The following is an 18,899-nucleotide window of genomic DNA, read 5'->3' as shown; positions in this document are numbered from 1 at the left end:
GTGCTGCTATATCAAAAACCTAAAACATATGGTGCTGACTCTGAAATGGGGCGGCAGGTGGAGGCACAATAGGCCTCAAGGAGACTGCTGTTGAGAGCTTAAAGGAAAATGAGGACAATTTCATCAGAAGCTAGAGGAAATATATGTAGTGGTGGAAATTTTGGCAATATTGTAACCTGCGGTAACATAGAAAAAAGGAAATGTACCTAATGAACTCAATGTTCTAGCTAAGGAGATTTTGAGGCAGAGTTTTAAAGGTGCTACCTACCTTCTTGTAGCTATCTATAGTAAAATACAAGTGGAAGAGAGAAGCTATTTAAAAAAAAATCTACCTTTTTTCTTTTCAAAAAAATTTTAGAGGATATATAAATAACCTGGGATTTTCTGGGTTTGAAAATAACTTTTTCTCATTTCAAAACTTATCTCTACAGTAGGCAAACTATTCTCAAATTAAGAAATAGGTTCTAATGTAAATAAAAACAAAAATAAACAAATGGGACCTAATGAAACTTCAAAGCTTTTGCACAGCAAAGGAAACCATAAACAAGACGAAAAGACAACCCTCAGAATGCGAGAAAATATTTGCAAATGAAGCAACTAACAAAGGATTAATCTCCAAAATATACAAGCAGCTCCTGCAGCTCAATATCAAAAAAAAAAAAAACAACCCAATCCAAAAATGGGCAGTAGACCTAAACAGACATTTCTCCAAAGAAGATATACAGATTGCCAACAAACACATGAAAGAATGTTCAACATCACTCATCATTAGAGAAATGCAAATCAAAACTACAATGAGGTATCACCTCACACCAGTCAGAATGGCCATCATCAAAAAATCTACAAAACAATAAATGCTGGAGAGGGTGTGGAGAAAAGGGAACCCTCTTGCACTGTTGGTGGGAATGTAAACTGATATAGCCACTATGGAGAACAGTATGGAGGTTCCTTAAAAAGCTACAAATAGAACTACCATACTGACCCAGCAATCCCACCACGGGGCATATACCCTGAGAAAACCATAATTCAAAAAGAGTCATGTACCACAATGTTCATTGTGCCTCTATTTACAATAGCTAGGACATGGAAGCAACCTAAGTGTCCATCGACAGATGAATGGATAAAGAAGATGTGGCACATATATACAATGGAATATTATTTAGCCATAAAAAGAAACGAAATTGAGTGAGGTGGATGGACCTAGGGTCTGTCATAAGGAGTGAAGTAAGTCAGGAAGAGAAAAACAAATACCGTATGCTAACACATATATATGGAATCTAAACAAACAAAAAAATATGATTATGAAGAACCTAGGGGCAGGACAGGAATAGAGACAGAGACATAGAGAATGGACCTGAGGACATGGGGAGGGGGAAGGGTAAGCTGGGACGAAGTGAGAGAGTGGCATGGACTTATATATACTACCAAATGTAAAATAGATAGCTAGTGGGAAGCAGCCACATAGCACAGGGAGATCAGCTCGGTGCTTTGTGACCACCTAGAGGGGTAGGATAGGGAGGGTGGGAGGGAGACACAAGAGGGAGGAGATATGGGGATAGATGTATATGTATAGCTGATTCACTTTGTTATAAAGCAGAAACTCACACACCATTGTAAAGCAATTATACTCCAATAAAGATGTTAAAAAAAAAAAAGAAGTAGGTTCTAGGCAAACATCAAATTGAAAATGAACCTTTAAGATCCTTCATTAAGACCTTGACAAGACTTAAGGTGATGCCTTATAGATCCTTTCAAACAGAAACAAAAAGGCTATCAATGAGGGTATGCCTCACAGATACTCTCCGTTAAACAACAGGGTTTCTGAGAATCTGAAGGGTCTTGTCCCACTGCAGTCTCACTGGGAGCTTGAGGTTGAGAAGGGCTTACCTTGAAGAAAATTTTGGTGCGGGTTTGTCTAATGGAGTGAATTTATAAACTGATTTAATAAGAAGCCCACAGAAGTTGGGTTGCAGAAACTGTACCGACATGGACAGAAAAGGTCAGAAACAAAACAAAATGAAGGGAGGCTTTGGACCTCCCAAACTTCTATAAGGTTACTCAAGAGCAAAAAAAAAAAAAAAAAAAAAAAAAAAAGAAAAAGAAAGAAAGAGACTAATAGAGACTAATTTTTAATGCAAAAGAAAGGATGACTCAGCAGAATCAACAGTCCAGAGGGCAGAGCCAAGAATTTTAGCAAACAACTTCAAAGACACAAAGATTGAGCCTAATCAAGCAACTGGCAATATGTGTTTGGCTGGATTCCAGAACTGCTATCAATCCGTGACTGCTATGTATCGCTTGTTTTTCCCTCTTTTTCAATGGGAGCATCTATCATGGTTATCCTATAGTACCTGTACTGCCATTATATGTTGCAATGTATGTGGGGCAGATAACTTATCTCTTTAGTCACAGGCCTTCAAATCAAGAAGGGATGGTTCTCAAGGAGTTGTATGCAGGGAATTGTACCTGTGGTGCCTCATTCACACCTGGACTTGATATAGATAAGATCCTAGACTTGGAGTTGCTGCTGTAATGGAATGTGAATTGAGGATCTTGGTAGAGGAGTTGAATGTATTTTGCATGAGGAAAATGAATGCTTATGGATAGAGAGCAGACTGGAAAATTGTGTTTACTAAAGATGGCCACCACAACATATCCTATCCCACAGGTTTTTCTCACAATATGATGAAGCCAATAATTCTTTCCATCAAAAGAAGGATCTATGATTCTTCGAACCTGGGTAGAACAGTGAACATGGAAGGAGTAACAATATGACTTCTGAAACTAAGTCATAAAAGGCAACAAAGCTTCCACCTGGCTCTTTCAAGAGATTCACTCTTGAAAGCCAGTCACCATGTGCTTAGGAATTCTAGGTCACATAGAGAGGCCACATATAGATATTCCATAATACAGCCCCAGCTGAAGTACAAGCTGACAGCTAGCCCAGCCAGACATGTTGAGGAAGACCCCATCATCATCTGACTGTAACCACATGATACACCCCAAGCATGAACTATCTCACTGCACCCAATCAACCCACAAAACCATGAGAGATAATAATAACTGTTGTTGTTTTAAGTCACTAAATTTCAAGGTGATTTGTTACAAAGTAATATATAACATGAACCCAGTCTACCCCTCCTGAATAAACTAAACCCTCATGGCCACAAAAGGATACAGGCCTATTTACCTATATATTAAGTGGCCCAAGACTACTGAGCTTCTATAAAAATTTTCTGATAGTTCTTCCTTTTTCTGGTTATTCTCTTTTTGAGTGGTTTCAATAGCTGTTGCTCCTACTCAGATTACTGCAGTAAACCTTGAAAAGCAGCATAATCATCATTGCCACCAGCGTCTATTGGGCACTAACCATGTAACACACTATACCTTACATGCATTGATGTCATTTAATCTTCAAAAGAAACTCCTGAGGTGGTACTACCATTATTCCCATATTTACATGGAGATACTGAATGACTTTATCCAAGGTCACACAGCTAGGAAGCGGAATAGCCAGGATTCAAACTTGACTTCAAAGGCCCCACACTTTATTATTCATATGGTTCCTGTTGATAAAGGGAACTGAGGTAGCAATCTCCTCTGGATAAAGTCATTTAAAAATGTCTGTTGCTTTTCAGCATTTAGAAAGAATTTCCCACACAGAAGAAAACATGTTCAGAAGGGGAAAATTTTTTAATAAATTAATAGAATTTCATATTCTTACATAAATACGCAGAGATCATCTTACAAGTAATATACCTGCACTCAAATAGTAATTATTCAGATTAGTCGTACTTGGTGATTCATGGAATTTCAATAACTAAGGGAAAGCAAATTGGCTGAAAGCCTTCCTGATACAAACAAAAGTAATTTATCCTATATCTAAATAGGATATATAATTAAGCAGAAACTTCAAAGAAAGAGAAAGAGAAAGAGTATAACTTTTTCAGCACTGTTTTAAAGAGAAAAACATTCTCTAAAGAGAATCCATCTAAGGACTAGCATAAAAAACTTTGATACCCTTTCCCCTAGACTAGGTGTATAGATAGTATGGTAAGGAGAGTAATAATACAGAAAGGAGTGAAAATAATAAATACTAATGATTACAGTTTGCAGCCCATATATGGCATTAAATGAAAATTCTCTTTTGTCCATTTTGCACAACTTTAAGAGGCACCTGGCCAGCAGCTGAGTTTTATAGACTTAAATTTGACTTGAAAACATTATAGTCATTTAATAATATAAAGAAACTTAAGACATAAGACCCTTCACTAATTTTAAATTGTTGGGAACAAGTAGGGCAACAAAGACAAAAAGTGGCACCCACCACTTCTTAGCCCCCAACAATAAGATCATTTCTCTTAAAATACTTTCAACCCCTCCCCATCTACAAAGACTATCAAGAGTATATCATATGAGGGCTTCCCTGGTGGCGGAGTGACTAAGAATCTGCCTGCCAATGCAGGGGACACGGGTTCGAGCCCTGGTCCAGGAAGATCCCACATACTGCAGGGCAACTAAGCCCATGTGCCACAACTACTAAGCCTGCGCTCTACAGCCCGCATGCCACAACTACTGAAGCCTGCATGCCACAACTACTGAAGCCTGCGCACCTAGAGCTCGTGCTCCACAACAAAGAGAAGCCACCGCAATGAGAAGCCTACGCACCACAGTGAAGAGTAGCTCCCTCTCACCGCAACTAGAGAAAGCCTGCACACAGCAACAAAGACCCAATGCAGCCAAAAATAAATAAATAAATTTATTTTTTAAAAAAAGTATATCGATATGAACATTATTCCTTCCAGGGAGAATCAATCACTCTGAAGAATATCCACTAAATATATACCAATAGAGCAAGGCTTTCACGATTTTGAAATGCCTCTGAAGTACCTGATTTATCTTTGTCAGACCACAATATATTTCTTTGCTTCTTATTTCTCTATAATCAAAACGAAAAGCACTATTAAGATTTAAATTATATACTGGATATGAGATCCTAGGAGATTACATTTCAAATGAAGTGCTATTATTCACAAAACTACTTCTGCAATCAAAGCTTTCTGAGCATAGTGCCATATAGTATGCCTAGCAGCTCTTACTGTGTAGCCAGAGCTTTCCCTAGATACAAACTTATAAATAATGAAGACAAGGGAATCCCGGGAATACCCAGGGTTATTATTTTATAAAGCAAAAAGAGATTCAGTTTAACAGGAATGGGGACTTCCCTGGAGGTCCAGTGGTTAAGACTCCGTGCGTCCACTGCAGGCGTGCAGCTTCAGTCCCTGCTCAGGGAACTAAGATCTCATATGCTGCACGGCGCAGCTGAAAAGAACCAAACCAAACTAAACCAAACCCAACAGGAGGTGTGTATTTCAACTCCACACTTACTATACTTTCATCTGCATTTACTTACAAGAAAATAGAATTCAAAAATAAAACACATCAGAATTATCTTGCAGAGTTTTCTTTTTAACACCACAGTTTCTAAGAAGAGTATATATGATTCACCTTAGACCTCATTCAGGTAACAATCTTCGTATGTTTGTTTAGGCTGCTGGGAAGTACATGACACATACAACTTCCTGTGTATCTTACCCCCCCCCACCCAACCCCAAAGGGGGGTGGAAGAAGGGGGACAGAAAGTACTGAAAATAGACAAGTCTGGAACTAGCCTAAAGGTTACTGCCCTTCTCATTCTATTGAAAAAAGCCAACATTCACTTGATACAGATTCAGGGAACAGCTTTTCCTCCCTCTCCTTTGCTAAATTTTGCAACGTGAAAGACATACACTAGAACCAGACCAAAATGCTGGACTGTAATGCTGTAGGGGTAAGAAAGATCTACAGAATTCAGAATTCTGATGTATATGTCTACAGTTTAAGTGGTCTATGACAATGCATGGTACAGAACAGGTTCCCACAAAGTCTCCTGAATTGAGCCACTGTTCAAACCAGAACCAAAGCCAGTAAATATATCATAAGTGGCTGGTGGGCCATGTGGTGAGAAGAAGAACTGACATCCTTTTGAGGATCTCTGATCATGCTAGCTGGTCTTCAAATTTCTTTTCTAGTACTCCATATTTTATTGTGTGACTTAGATGGCTTGATGAAGTCCGAAATGCCTTTGAAAGAGGATAATTGCTTTAAGTACCATGATTAGAAATATGAATCTAATTTCAGAAGCCCAGAAGGGTCACAAAGATTAATGTAGTGATAGTCTATCTTTTTCTTGGATGCAAATTTGATGGAGAATTCTGAGAGAACAGGACTCAATAGGGGTTAATAGGAACAGAAAGGGAAAGCTAGAAGCCTTGGAGATGAACTTCCCCAATCTTACATTTGAATGAAGGGATGAGAGGAAGAGCTAATCCTGTGTGTCAAATATGGTTTAACCTTATTTTATCTGGATGTAGTATGAAAATGGAGTAATTTCCCCATAAAACAAAATCAGAGACAGAAAGCTCAAATAAGATGATTAGGCTATAAAATAATATAAAGCTAGCATTATAAATTCTTATAGCTTCAACACTTGCTTGATATCAAGCTAAAGCTAATGTAGTTCTAAATACATCACAGAAGCTATAGACATTTGAGGAATGCCGTAATATAATGAATATGCATTAGCAATCACTCAAATTCCAGCCATTTGACTGTTATGTATTAACTGGTACTCAACTACCAACGATAGAATGTGAATTACATAATATTATTTAAATCTAAAACATCTTACTGCCTATTGTGCTAAGCTTATACTCTTAAGTACCCTGTTTCCAAAATTTCTAGCCATTCAATCCCATTTTTGGAACTGGTCAAGTTATCTAGCGTCTCAGTTCTGCTCACTTGACTGTGGTAGGTTTTAAGGTCCCTAGAGTGTACCTGAGCATTGGTGAACTTAGAGATAGTCAATGGGAGGACCCAAAGAAAAGAAGTGAGAAATTACAAGTCTGCCCTCTAATTTTTACTCACCTAATACCCCAAACTCACCCCTTATAACCCTCAAGGAGTAGACACAATAATCATTCAGATAGGCGCAAATGAACCAGTTACAGGACTCAAGGACTCTAAGCACCGTCTTATTCTTCCACTTAAGGAAAGAGATAACAAGACATAAAAGATTCAGGAAAACAGCAAAACTGGCTCCAAGACATCATGCCCCATTCTAGACTGTTGCCAGAGGAAGAAATTCAGACATACCCAATGCTTATTCTCTCGAGTCCCTACTTAGCAAATGTGAGGTTTATTCCAATAAACCACCTGGTCCGTTACAGCAGCTTTTAAAACAGGGGATGTTATAGACTACCAAGCAAAGCACTCTGTTGAGTCAACTACTCAAGATGTGCTACTAGGTGACAATGCAAAAGTACAAAATGATTTTTTAAACACATCTTCTTTACCTATCCCTTAGCAATATGTTGTGGTGTAACATTTCTAAAGAGAACGTATTAGATGAAATGTACTCATCACTAGTTTGTATGTGCAACTATTTATACAGTGAAACCTATGTGGTTTCACTACAATCCCATAATTTCAGTGCTACATTGGAAAGCAGTCACTGAGTTGTTTAACTAGCTGGAGTCATATTCTCAAAGTCAACAACTACTTGTTTAGGTAATGGCCTAGATACCTATTAAATGAACAAGCCAGAATTCCCTCCACAGACTAGAGTACAGAATAGACTCTGTCCTTGTTTCCTGAAAATTGTTATCACTTTCCTCAAGAAAAAGGTATCAATTCAGTATGTATTATGTACAGAGCAACACTGGGGTGCTGTGAAGAAAATAGAGAGGATTAAGCCAAGGTCTGTGATGGCTAAGAGGATACAATCTAATTAGCAAGATGTGATACAATCATAAAATGCACATACACTGGTTTATAACAATGTTTAAGTGCCAAATCAGAGGAAACTCAATGAAATTTAAATAACCAAGAGAAACTGAATTTTCAGTGAGTCAAGATTATTGTGGGCAGGGGTTACCAGAGAAGCCTTCTTGGAGGTGGGACCTCAGCTGGGTCCAGCAATATATTTTATAAGGTGCAGGGGGCAGCAGGTTTGTCTTTCAACTTATGTTTTGTTTGGCTTAATACTAAAATCTTTTTATATTACATTATTAAGCTGAGAGAAGGTTTACCCTTTTAAGTTTGAGATTAAAATATGGTCCCTGAAAAATCTTTCCCTCTCTCTATAGAAATTTTCTTGGCTATTTTGCTGTTTGAAGTTCAGAAGGTATAGATTTATAAGAGAGGGTAGGAAAGCACTAATTTGATGGTTTGCATAAGAACAAGTACTGTAGGAAATACCTAAAGCTTCAAACTCACATTTTCTACCAGTGTTGGCATGTTTCCAGGAGGACTGAATTCAGTGAGAAAACTGGAGAAACAATGTTTGTGTTTCAAAATAATTTAATCCCAACAAATCTGTGAATTAGTAACTATTATCCTAATCCTTCCAATGAGAAAACTGAGGTGCAGGGAAGTTATACAGCTAAGAATAAGCACAGCTAGGATTTGAAATCAGATGTATCTGATTCTAAAAACTCATCTCTTTCTACTATATGTGACTTGTTTTTAGGTAGCAAAAAATAATGGCTGCTCACTCCAGGCTGATGTGTTCAAATACAGCATAAAACAGGTATGTGTGTGTGTGTATGTCTGTGTGTATAAACCTAGCCAGAATTCCACCAACAGCTACCCTGAACTACATTAACTAAACTGGGTGACATCTCTGAACACTAATCTCATGTCTAATGAAAATATTTCTATGGCAAATCAGTCCATTATGTATCATTCTATTCTTGAACTTCTACTGCATTGCTTAATACCTTATTTAAAACAGTCTTGTTCACTTACTGTTCCATAGGCAACTTTCATCTCCTCAAATTGGTAAGAAACACCTTGTAGACAAGGACATATTCTTCTTCTTTAGAATCTGTAAAGTGCTCAATATGTTCCCATAGTATATATTCGATAAACATCGAAGAATTAAGAGTTGCTGAGCAACACCCCTTTAATTTCTATTAAAAAAAATCTCCTTTCCAAAAGGATTCCTTCAACCACTTCTACTATTAGATAACTAACACTAAATTAAAATAAGTGGCTACACATATAATGTTTTTTTTTTCTTTTTTACAAATTATACTAAGGTGAATATTGCTGCTCTTGTAGGATCTTACTTGTAATAAGAAAAGGGTCAGAGATAAAGTGAGCCCTTATTTCCATGAAAGGAGCCAACAAAAATTACATAAACACTAAAAAGTGAATACAATTGCAACTCTGGAATATATGCCAACACACAAAAGCAGCTCATTTCAATTTGTCGGATAAATGCCTACTCAACAAGTGTGACTTCCTAGAATATAGTCTATTTTATATTGTTTCCTTAATCTGCCACTAACTGCGACAATTAGAGCATGTTTTTGGACATTGAAATATATTTCTGTAATACACTGTTTAAAAAACTCTAAAATGTATTTTTTAAATGCACATCTAGTCCCTGCATACCATTTGCAAGTTTATAAACCTAAGTGGTAGGGGGTGGTAGCAGGAGGGGAGGTGGGGAGATGTGTGGAAGCAGAGAGAGAAGAGAAAAAGAAAGTTGTAGCTTCAGTAAATACACAGCCACTAACCTTGCTGCAGAGACACCAAGGTTACAGGAAACCTGCTAGCAGTAGCACTGCCAGGTTTGTGTGGAGCTGCCACTATAATCATTTGCTTCGCTGACCCTGTGGAAATTGGGGAGATTCTCCTGCTGGATCATGAAACTGCATCTGCATGCTAAATATTTAAAGGAAGGAGGAGCCCTGGGGAATGGAAAAGAAGGGCAATCCCTGAACTATGTGGAATCCCAACTCCTTTGACAACAGTAAGACTCTGCTTGAACAGCTCTATCAAGCAAATAAACGACATACACGAGGAATTGGTTGATTCATGTTTTAAAATAACCCCCTATGTGCTTTTTGCTCCTCACTCCGACAAGGGCATTATCACTTTAGAGCTGAAAATATATCAGCATTTAGGAATCTCCCCAAATTCACTGGGTAGCACGAATTCCCCACACCAGTGCCCTGAAAAGGCAAGGTCGCTCTGCAATCTACTTCAGCCAGAGAGGCAGATCACCCAGCAGCCCTCTCACACTCACCCACGCCTACCCAGGGACAGGCTTTTCCCCAGCACTGGCTCCCTGCATAGTGCAACATTAACATTTATGGGAGCTGCTGGGTGCACAGAGGGCTTTTCCTGACAGACAAGGGCATCCAGAGATCTAATCCCTGCCAACAACTGCTTTGCAGGACTTTCTGCCCTTCTTAGACATGCCAGCAGGCAGCCAGCTTACTTAAATCTATTCCTTAACCTCTCCTAAAACTATATGTAGCCAGTTAAAAAGTGTAACTACCTTCAACGAAATGCTCAAGAAAATTATGCATGGCTACAAGACAGCTTGATTTTAAGTAAGTAACTTACACACATTAGCTTTTAAAAACCACAATTACTATCTGCATAAGACACGTGCTTCTAAGAGATCTATTAAGAAAACAGAGCCACATTTTCCCAAATTTGACAGTATTAATTTGAGAAGATCTGAAAAAAAAAAAGTAAAGAAAACAAAAGCCTATGTACTTCCTTTTAGTCAAATTCAAAGCAAGCAATCTCTCTCTCTCTCTCTCTCTCTCTGAATTAGGCATTCTCTTTTCACTGGTTCTCAAGAGGGAGCAGAAGTAAGTATCTTAATGCAACCCCTCACAGATGCAAGTAAATGGTCTATTCAACCTTGCAGCACAACATGAAGGCTTAAGCAAGGAGCTACATCATCCAACAGTGCCTGGTCTCCCCCTGGCTTCCCTTGGATCAAGCAGCAGGGTTAATTATGTGGAACAGCCAAAAAGGTACAGTAATTAGATATTGACTTCTGGGGGCTGGTAAATTTCAATAATGCCTATGGTTCTAGACTTCATAATAAGCTTCTATTTAACCTGCTTTTGAAACCAAAAACTCAAAGTAAAAGAATTTTTTAAAAAAGAAAAGAAGAAAGAAAAAAACAGTATTGCTTTTTTTTTTTTTAAACATTTGTAGTTAAGTATGAAGAAGATCCTTCCCACATGCATCTGATTTTAGGGACTTAACATTTTGTTCTCCACCTCACTCCACTCTTGTGTTTTTCTTGGTATGAGCTCTGCTCTCTCCCTTCCTCTGATAACACTTTGGATACTACAGCTCTCCCCATGCCCCTGCTCCAAAAGCCTCTATTCATCCTGCAGTGTTTAACTTGACAGATTTTTCCCTCAGCAGAAAATGGGCTAGAAATCCCAACACTGTTCCACTAACCAAGCTCTCCTAGGGAAGAAGAGAGTGTTCACACAGTACATGCAAAAGTCTCTCAGATGCTAAAGACAGGCCCAAAGTAGTGGCATGTGGCAATTCCATATCTGAGTCTAAAACACACTCCTTCAAGGAGCCACTAGTTTGCTTTTATCATACCTTTTGTCCTAAATAATATTCTAAAATGAATAGCATCACACTTGTTTTGGACATGAGGGTAGGGGTGAAGGAACGGAGGGAATTAAAAACCATAATCTAATCCTTCAAATATCTAGAAGTTTCACTAGATGCACCCAGATGGCATACCTTTGTCAGGTAATAAAATCCAACTTGAAAACAATCTACACAATGACATTCTCTAGCCAAGGTGGAGCACGAGCAATGCAGTGGTTTCATTTAAACTATTCAGTGAAGTACTTAGGGTGGATATTGATTATGCTTAAAGTACATTCAACAAAAAATTCAAACCACTTGAGTTACTGTTTCTTTTTGGTCTGGGAATTCCCTTCACACTTTCCTGTAGAACTATAGGCTACAAATTACTCAGGTTTGCCATAGCAGAAGAAGGGTCCAGTGAGAGACACCACCAGTCACAAACCTTTCTAAATTCTCTGGATTCTTGATCATTTATCTTTTGATAAATGGGCTAGTCCCTGACATACTACTGTAGGAAGTTGGCTCATGGTTAGACAGCTACACTAAAATCACAATAACCTCTGTTGTTCCTGGCTTTGCTAACTACCAGCCAATATACAAATAAAGCATGAGTCCTACATATAAGGGACTTAAAAACTAGTAAGGGGGCTTCCCTGGTGGCGCAGTGGTTGAGGGTCTGCCTGCCAATGCAGGGGACACAGGTTCGAGCCCTGGTCTGGGAGGATCCCACATGCCGCGGAGCGGCTGGGCCCATGGGCTGCAACTACTGAGCCTGCGCGTCTGGAGCTTGCGCTCCACAACAAGAGAGGCCGTGACGGTGAGAGGCCCATGCACCGCGATGAAGAGTGGTCCCTGCTCGCCGCAACTAGAGAAAGCCCTCGCACAGAAATGAAGACCCAACACAGCCAAAAATAAATAAATAAATAAAATTTAAAACTAGTAAGGGAAACTAGACACACATCCTTGCAACGTTAAATAAGAAAATGAAAGTTAAAACTGGGTTCCTCAGAAGAGGTAGAAATTCAGTTAGACTTTTAAAAATAAGTAGGATTTAGAGAAAGAATAAAGAACATTTGGGAGTGCATGGGCTAAGGAATACATATGGTATGAAGGTGAGAATGTACCAGGCACACTATAAGTGGAAATGGACCAGTTCAAGTACTGCTACACCTCTATAACCACTTCACAACAGAGATTTTTGGGTAAACTGAGAAGGGATATGCATTCTTCTGTATTGCCAATTCTTGAGTGCCTCCCACTGGATGTGTGGTTAGGGTATATTTTGTGGAATCAGCAATGGTAGAGAACAGATCCAGGACAGAGTATGGAGAATCATGATCCAAGGACTACAGAGAGGAGTCTGTAGTCCTGGCAATACCCACTGGTTTCCCTCATGGAAGTGAGCCCCCACTCTGATGAGAGTGAAAAGGACTTTCCCCTTTTTGTGGTCTCTGCATGACCACAGATCACAGTGTCCTCATTTCATTAGAACTGACCATTTAGATCATCTACAGATCCTCTCACTAAAATGGGTTCCAGGATCACTGGCCCTTTGGCCAAGCCACAAAGACTTTAACTATATCAGAGCAACCACAGGAAGGAAGGAAAAAAAAAAAAAAAAAGGAACTGACATGAAAAGTAGATAGCTATTTTTCTAAAGTATGTTTGGGAACTGAGCAACTTGTCTTTCTCATCCTTCCCTAAGAATTAGCTCAGGTTAAGCTTTCACACTTAAGTCTCAATCAATTCCCAGAAAAACAAAACATCTGCTTCTAGTACAACCACACAACCATCTGTTTCTGAAAACAGACATAAACACCCCAACTCCCAAAGCCTTGTTTTAATAAAAAATGGAATGAATGGATGATGTTTCACACACAGTATACTTTGTGTATATTTTGCCTTTGAGAATACAACCTAAAACCTGGCTGGTCTTAAGATGAATTTAACCCCACAATTCATTTAAAATTATTAAATCTAAGAAACTGAAAAGGCTGTATCAAAAAGCAAAGTGTCAGCAGCAAAAAGTAACACATGGGGAGAAATTTTAAAAGCTGGCAACCCAGGCTGAGGATATGATCAGTTTATACATCTAAACAAAGAGGTCCCTACTGGCTCCAAGTAGCCTCAGCCTCAACAACTTCTTATCCCCAAACTCCTTGCCTGACAAATTCAAACCATCAAATCTTTCCTGATTACCAATAACAAGACCCCAAATTCTACAGCAAAAAGCTCTCTATCTAACATTCCCTCCATAGTATCATCCCCCTTCACCCCATTCCAGTGTTCCAATTCTTAAAATTAAATTAAGGTGGCAAAAATATCCAGAAATAAATGAATAAACTATTCATTGAATTACTATCTCTAGTGCCTGTCAGACCAATTAAATGGGCATCACAATATCACCAAACTAAAAAAAACATTCTGGGGACTTCCCTGGAGGTACAGTGGTTAAGAATCTGCCTGGGGCTTCCCTGGTGGCGCAGTGGTTGAGAATCTGCCTGCTAATGCAGGGGACACGGGTTCGAGCCCTGGTCTGGGAGGATCCCACATGCTGCAGAGCAACTAGGCCTGTGAGCCACAACTACTAAGCCTGCGCGTCTGGAGCCTGTGCTCCGCAACAAGAGAGGCCGCGATAGTGAGAGGCCCGCGCACTGCGATGAAGAGTGGACCCTGCTTGCCACAACTAGAGAAAGCCCTCGCACAGAAACAAAGACCCAACACAGCAAAAATAAATTAATTAATTAATAAACTCCTACCCCCAACATCAAAAAAAAAAAAAAAAGAATCTGCCTGCCAATGCAGGGGGCCTGGGTTCGAGCCCTGGCCCAGGAAGATCCCACATGCCGCGGAGCAAGTAAGCCCATGTACCAGAACTACTGAGCCTGCACTCTGCAGCTCATAAGCCACAACTACTGAGCCCACGTGCCACAACTACTGAAGCCTGTGCGCCTAGAGCTCGTGCTCCACAACAAAGAGAAGCCACCACAATGAGAAGCCCGTGCACCACAACGAAGAGTGGCCCCTGCTCACCGCCAACTAGAGAAAGCCCGTGTGCAGCAACGAAGACCCAATGCAGCCAAAAATAAATAAATTTATTTTTTTTAAAAAAACCGAATTTCCTTCAAAATTTAGAGGTTATTTCTCCAATATTTAGTAGATTTCACTGTTGAGAAGCTTGAGCTTTGATTTCTGATCTTTTGCAGTAAAACTTGTTTTTCTCTTGATTCTGTAGGATTTTCTTTTTTAAAATCATGACTATGAAATTTAAGAGGTCCTTTGATGTGGATCTCACTATGCTTGGCAATTGTTGGATTATTTCAATATAGAAACTTGTATTTCAGTTATGGAAAGTTTCTTGGAATGGCTTCTTTGATGATTTCTTCTCCTCCATTTCTACTATTCTCTATTTCTGGAACTCCTATTACTTAAACCTCTTTTGGTTACTGAATCTCTTGGACGGGTCCTCTAATTTTCTTACTCTTCTCTCCTAAATTATATTTCTTTCTTTTAGTTCTAGTTTCTTGGTCACTTCAAAACTTTTATGGAATACTCTGTTATGTTTTTAATTTCTAAAATCTGTTTGGTTTTCTGAAAGTTCCTTTTTTAGAGCACCCTATACTAGATGCATTACTTTTTTTCTGAGGATTATTAGTGATACATTAAAATTTTTTTTCCTTCCTCCTTCATGAGCTCTGTTCCCTTTAACTTGCTGTTTCCTATTTGCTTTGGCTTTGCTCATATTAAAATTGTTTTTCAAATATCTAGTGATCTTTCACTGATTCCTCATATTTAGGAGTGGGGAGTGATGGCTAAAAAGCTGATTGGAAACTTTATGCAAATAGTGGTCTTCACTGCAAAAGTGCTCTGGTTGTGCTATTTCCCTGGGGATACCCAAATGATTAGTATCTTTAAGTCTTTTCTTTCAGATTATGTCAGGTTCTCCAGAGAAACTTACCAATCTCTTACTTTGAAGGTAAAAGCTTGTCTGCCAATGTTCTCAGATAAATGAGGGAAGCAGGCTAGAAATACCAATATTCAATACGTCAATTTCCACTTATTCCTCCTCTTTCAGTACATTACCCCTGCCCTCATGGTGTCCAGGGTTCCTCATTCCAGAAAATCTGTTTCATTTTTTGGGGGTGATTGAATTTTCAGTTTTCTTCCAGGATGGGGGAAGAGAATCTGGGGGACTAATTACCATGTAAAGAGATTTTCAATGAATCCTTCAACTAATTTCTCCTGTTGTCTCATTCCCATTTCACGAAGGTATTGGAAGATGTTTCAGGGTAAGCCAGGTTCCTTTTCAATTTACACCATTATTAATTTCAGGATTCAGTAAAGAAGTACTCATTCTTCTTCTCTTCAGATTTCTAAACCTAAAATTTCCAGCCCCTTCCATTTCCCTCCCCTTTCCTTTGTCTTTTGTTCCCATTGTGGATTTATGCCTAAAAAACCAAAAACCTTTGTTATTTTAGTGGAATTTTGAGAAAGAGTGAAGGTAAATCTGTGTTCAATGAACCATCTGACTATAGTTAACGATATACAGTAGTCCCCCCTTATCTGCAGGGTATATGTTCCAAGACCCCCAGTGGATGCCTGAAACTGTGGATAGGACCGAATCCTAGATATACTATGTTCTTTCCCATACATACGTACCTATGATGAGGTTTAACTTATAAATTAGGCACAGTAAGAGAATATCCAAATTTCCAGCATCACTACTCTTGTGCTTTGGGACATTATTAAGTAAAATAAGGGTTACTTGAACACAAGCACTATGATACCAAGACAGTCCATCTGATAACCTAGATGGCTATTAAATGACTAATGGGAGAGATATGCTGGACAAAGGGATGATTCACATCTTGGACAGGACAGAGCAGGATGGCAAGCACACTACTCAGAACAGCTCACAATTTAAAAATTATGAATTGTTTATTTCTTGAATTTTTCATTTGATATTTTCTGACCATGATTGACCATGGGTAACTGAAACTGCAGAAGGCAAAACCATGAATAAGGGTATACTTATAAGAAAGTTGTTAACAGAATACATCCTAAGAGTTCTCACCAAAAAGAATTTTTTTCTTCTTTTCTTTTTACTGTATCTATATGAAATGATGGATGTTAACCAAACCTACTGTGACAATCATTTCACAATATATGTAAATCAAACTGTACCATCATGCTCTACACCTTACATTTATACAGTGATGTATGTCAATTATTTCTCAATAAAGCTGGAAAAAAAATCTACCATCTTTAACTGGAAGCACCCACATTTATTTAGATCATATCTGAAATCCAATACTAAAATCCAGGGACAGATCAAGCCACAAAATTCCAAAAAGCTATCTTGGTGATAATAGTAACAGTAAAGTTAAAGTACACTGTCTACTATACTTTCCCCCAGCCTTTAAAATTTGCCACAAAGCTGAGAAAGAAAAAAGTATAATATTCTAATAACCATTAGGTGTTGATGGCCAATGGTAGCTGGAAGGTTAACTTCAAGGTTTTGTGATGTTTGTTATTGTTTTAAAGAATGATAAGAGTAATGGAGGTGGCACTCATTGAAATGCATTAGCATATGCTAAATGACACACCCACAGGCACCAGAACAGTTCCAAGCCTAACCATAAAAAGCCAAAAAGTGGGCGGCGGCCCATATCCTGGAAATCCCCACTCCTTCTCCAAAATAGTTGGAATAATCCTCCCACTTGTTGGTCTATGAAATTACCCAGCCCATAAAAACTAACCACCCCGTATTTTGGGGCTGCTCTTGACTTTTGAGATGGACTGCATTCTGTCTATGGAATGTGTATCTCTCTAAATAAATCCACGTCTTACCTATCAAAAAAAAAAAAAGAGTAATGGAGGTGGGGAGACATAGGGATGGACTTGAGGAGAAGCAAATCACTTCTTTTCAAAAGTTATTTTTCTAAATGTTTTCCACTGGGTACCATTTTCCTTACTGTCTTTAAGTTTCATAAAGAAAATCTATTTTGTCCCGCCCCTCAGGCTCCTTTTGGGTGGCGGGGCTGGTTGGGTCTCTGCTGTGCTGAGGCTGCTGGCTTTTGCTTTACTCCCAGCCTCACTGGCTCTGCTGGCAGACTCCCTGCTGACAGCCAGATTCCTGGGCTGCTACATTCCTTATATAGGAATTTTACTCCCTGGAGTTATGCAGTACAGAGTTTGAAGGACTGTATGAATTGGTCCTTCCCAGAAATAAGCAGCTAAACATTTACTATTTTGGAGTTTAAAGCATGCCATCATCGAAGTTTCAAAAAAGGACTTGTATCATTTTGTCACTTTCTATTCTATTTATTTTCTCTCCGATGATAGGTTTAAAAATGGGAAGACCAAATAAAGCTACTTTTGGAGATCCTTTTGGACTTGATCTTCTTCCAGAACTTCATTGATGAACTACTCACTTGGTGGAAAATTTTGATTCCCCAAAGAGTGACACAATCAGCAGTGAAACAAATATCAAGAATTTAAAGCTGTTGAGATCACTATGAAACCCTCCAAAACCTCTGAACCTTACCTGGGAGAACTGTCACTTCTGAATTATTAGTTACATGTATTTTATTACAGTTGGTACAGAAATCTACAATTTGGTGGAACCATCTAGTCTTGGAGCTTTGGGACCCTAGAATAGCCAGTAATTATCCACAAGGGAGACCCAGCCCCCAAGATGACAGTGGCTCCAGCTTTTACCCTGAGACGTTCTCAGTGTCCTTTGGTCATAGAAACTCACATGAAACAAATGCACTCAGCTTCAATTAATGTACTAGTATTAACCCTATCTTGGTACACACCTGATTCAAATGATGAGAATGATGAAACTACTGATGACTTAGTACCAACTATTTTGGATAAAGATCATATATATAACCTGAAGCAGAAAAGAAAGAGGAGTAAAATGTTCTTTTGTGAAGATAATACAGAAATTAGTGAAGATTTACATACTAAATTTCTTATGTGTCTACTAAAAACAAGAGTTGTTAATTGTGAGAATTTAAGTATTTATAAAGAAGTTAAAAAATAAACTGCTCCAAAGAAGGAAGGAAGGAAGGAAGGAAAGGGAGGGAGGGAGAGAGGAAGGGAGGGAGGGAGGGAGGAAAGAAGGGAGGAAAGAAGGGAGGAAAGAAGGAAGAAATCTATCTTAACTAATGAATAAATGAAACTTTTGAAAGTTTCTTAGTACATATATTACACTGACCCTTCACCAGGCAAAGAAAATTCTACAATGGAACAGTATGCTAAGAAAGTAAGCTTAGGGGTACATGGAACAAGGAAAATCTGGGGTCACTTTCCCTCAGGACTTGGGCTTCTATCACCAGTGTAAATCAAACATCTAGTGGTCTCTAGGTTATAAAAGACAACTAAGTAAAGAATGGATGGGGGATTGGAGGATTCCCTTATAA

General features: G+C 38.7%; 1 protein-coding gene and 1 pseudogene across 1 annotated transcript in view; one reads left to right on the top strand and one right to left on the bottom strand.

The window, feature by feature from the left end:
- Positions 1–18,899, bottom strand: part of MCU (mitochondrial calcium uniporter) — a 206,958-nt gene that overhangs the window by 96,240 nt on the left and 91,819 nt on the right. The window lies entirely within an intron of this gene.
- On the top strand, positions 17,736–18,520 carry LOC132507464 (glycoprotein endo-alpha-1,2-mannosidase-like; annotated as a pseudogene).

The sequence above is a fragment of the Lagenorhynchus albirostris genome, chromosome 16 (assembly GCF_949774975.1).
Source record: "Lagenorhynchus albirostris chromosome 16, mLagAlb1.1, whole genome shotgun sequence".
NCBI classification, from domain to species: domain Eukaryota; kingdom Metazoa; phylum Chordata; class Mammalia; order Artiodactyla; family Delphinidae; genus Lagenorhynchus; species Lagenorhynchus albirostris.
The sequence above is the reverse complement of the archived record's forward strand: the minus strand, read 5'-3'. Positions and strand labels throughout refer to the sequence as shown.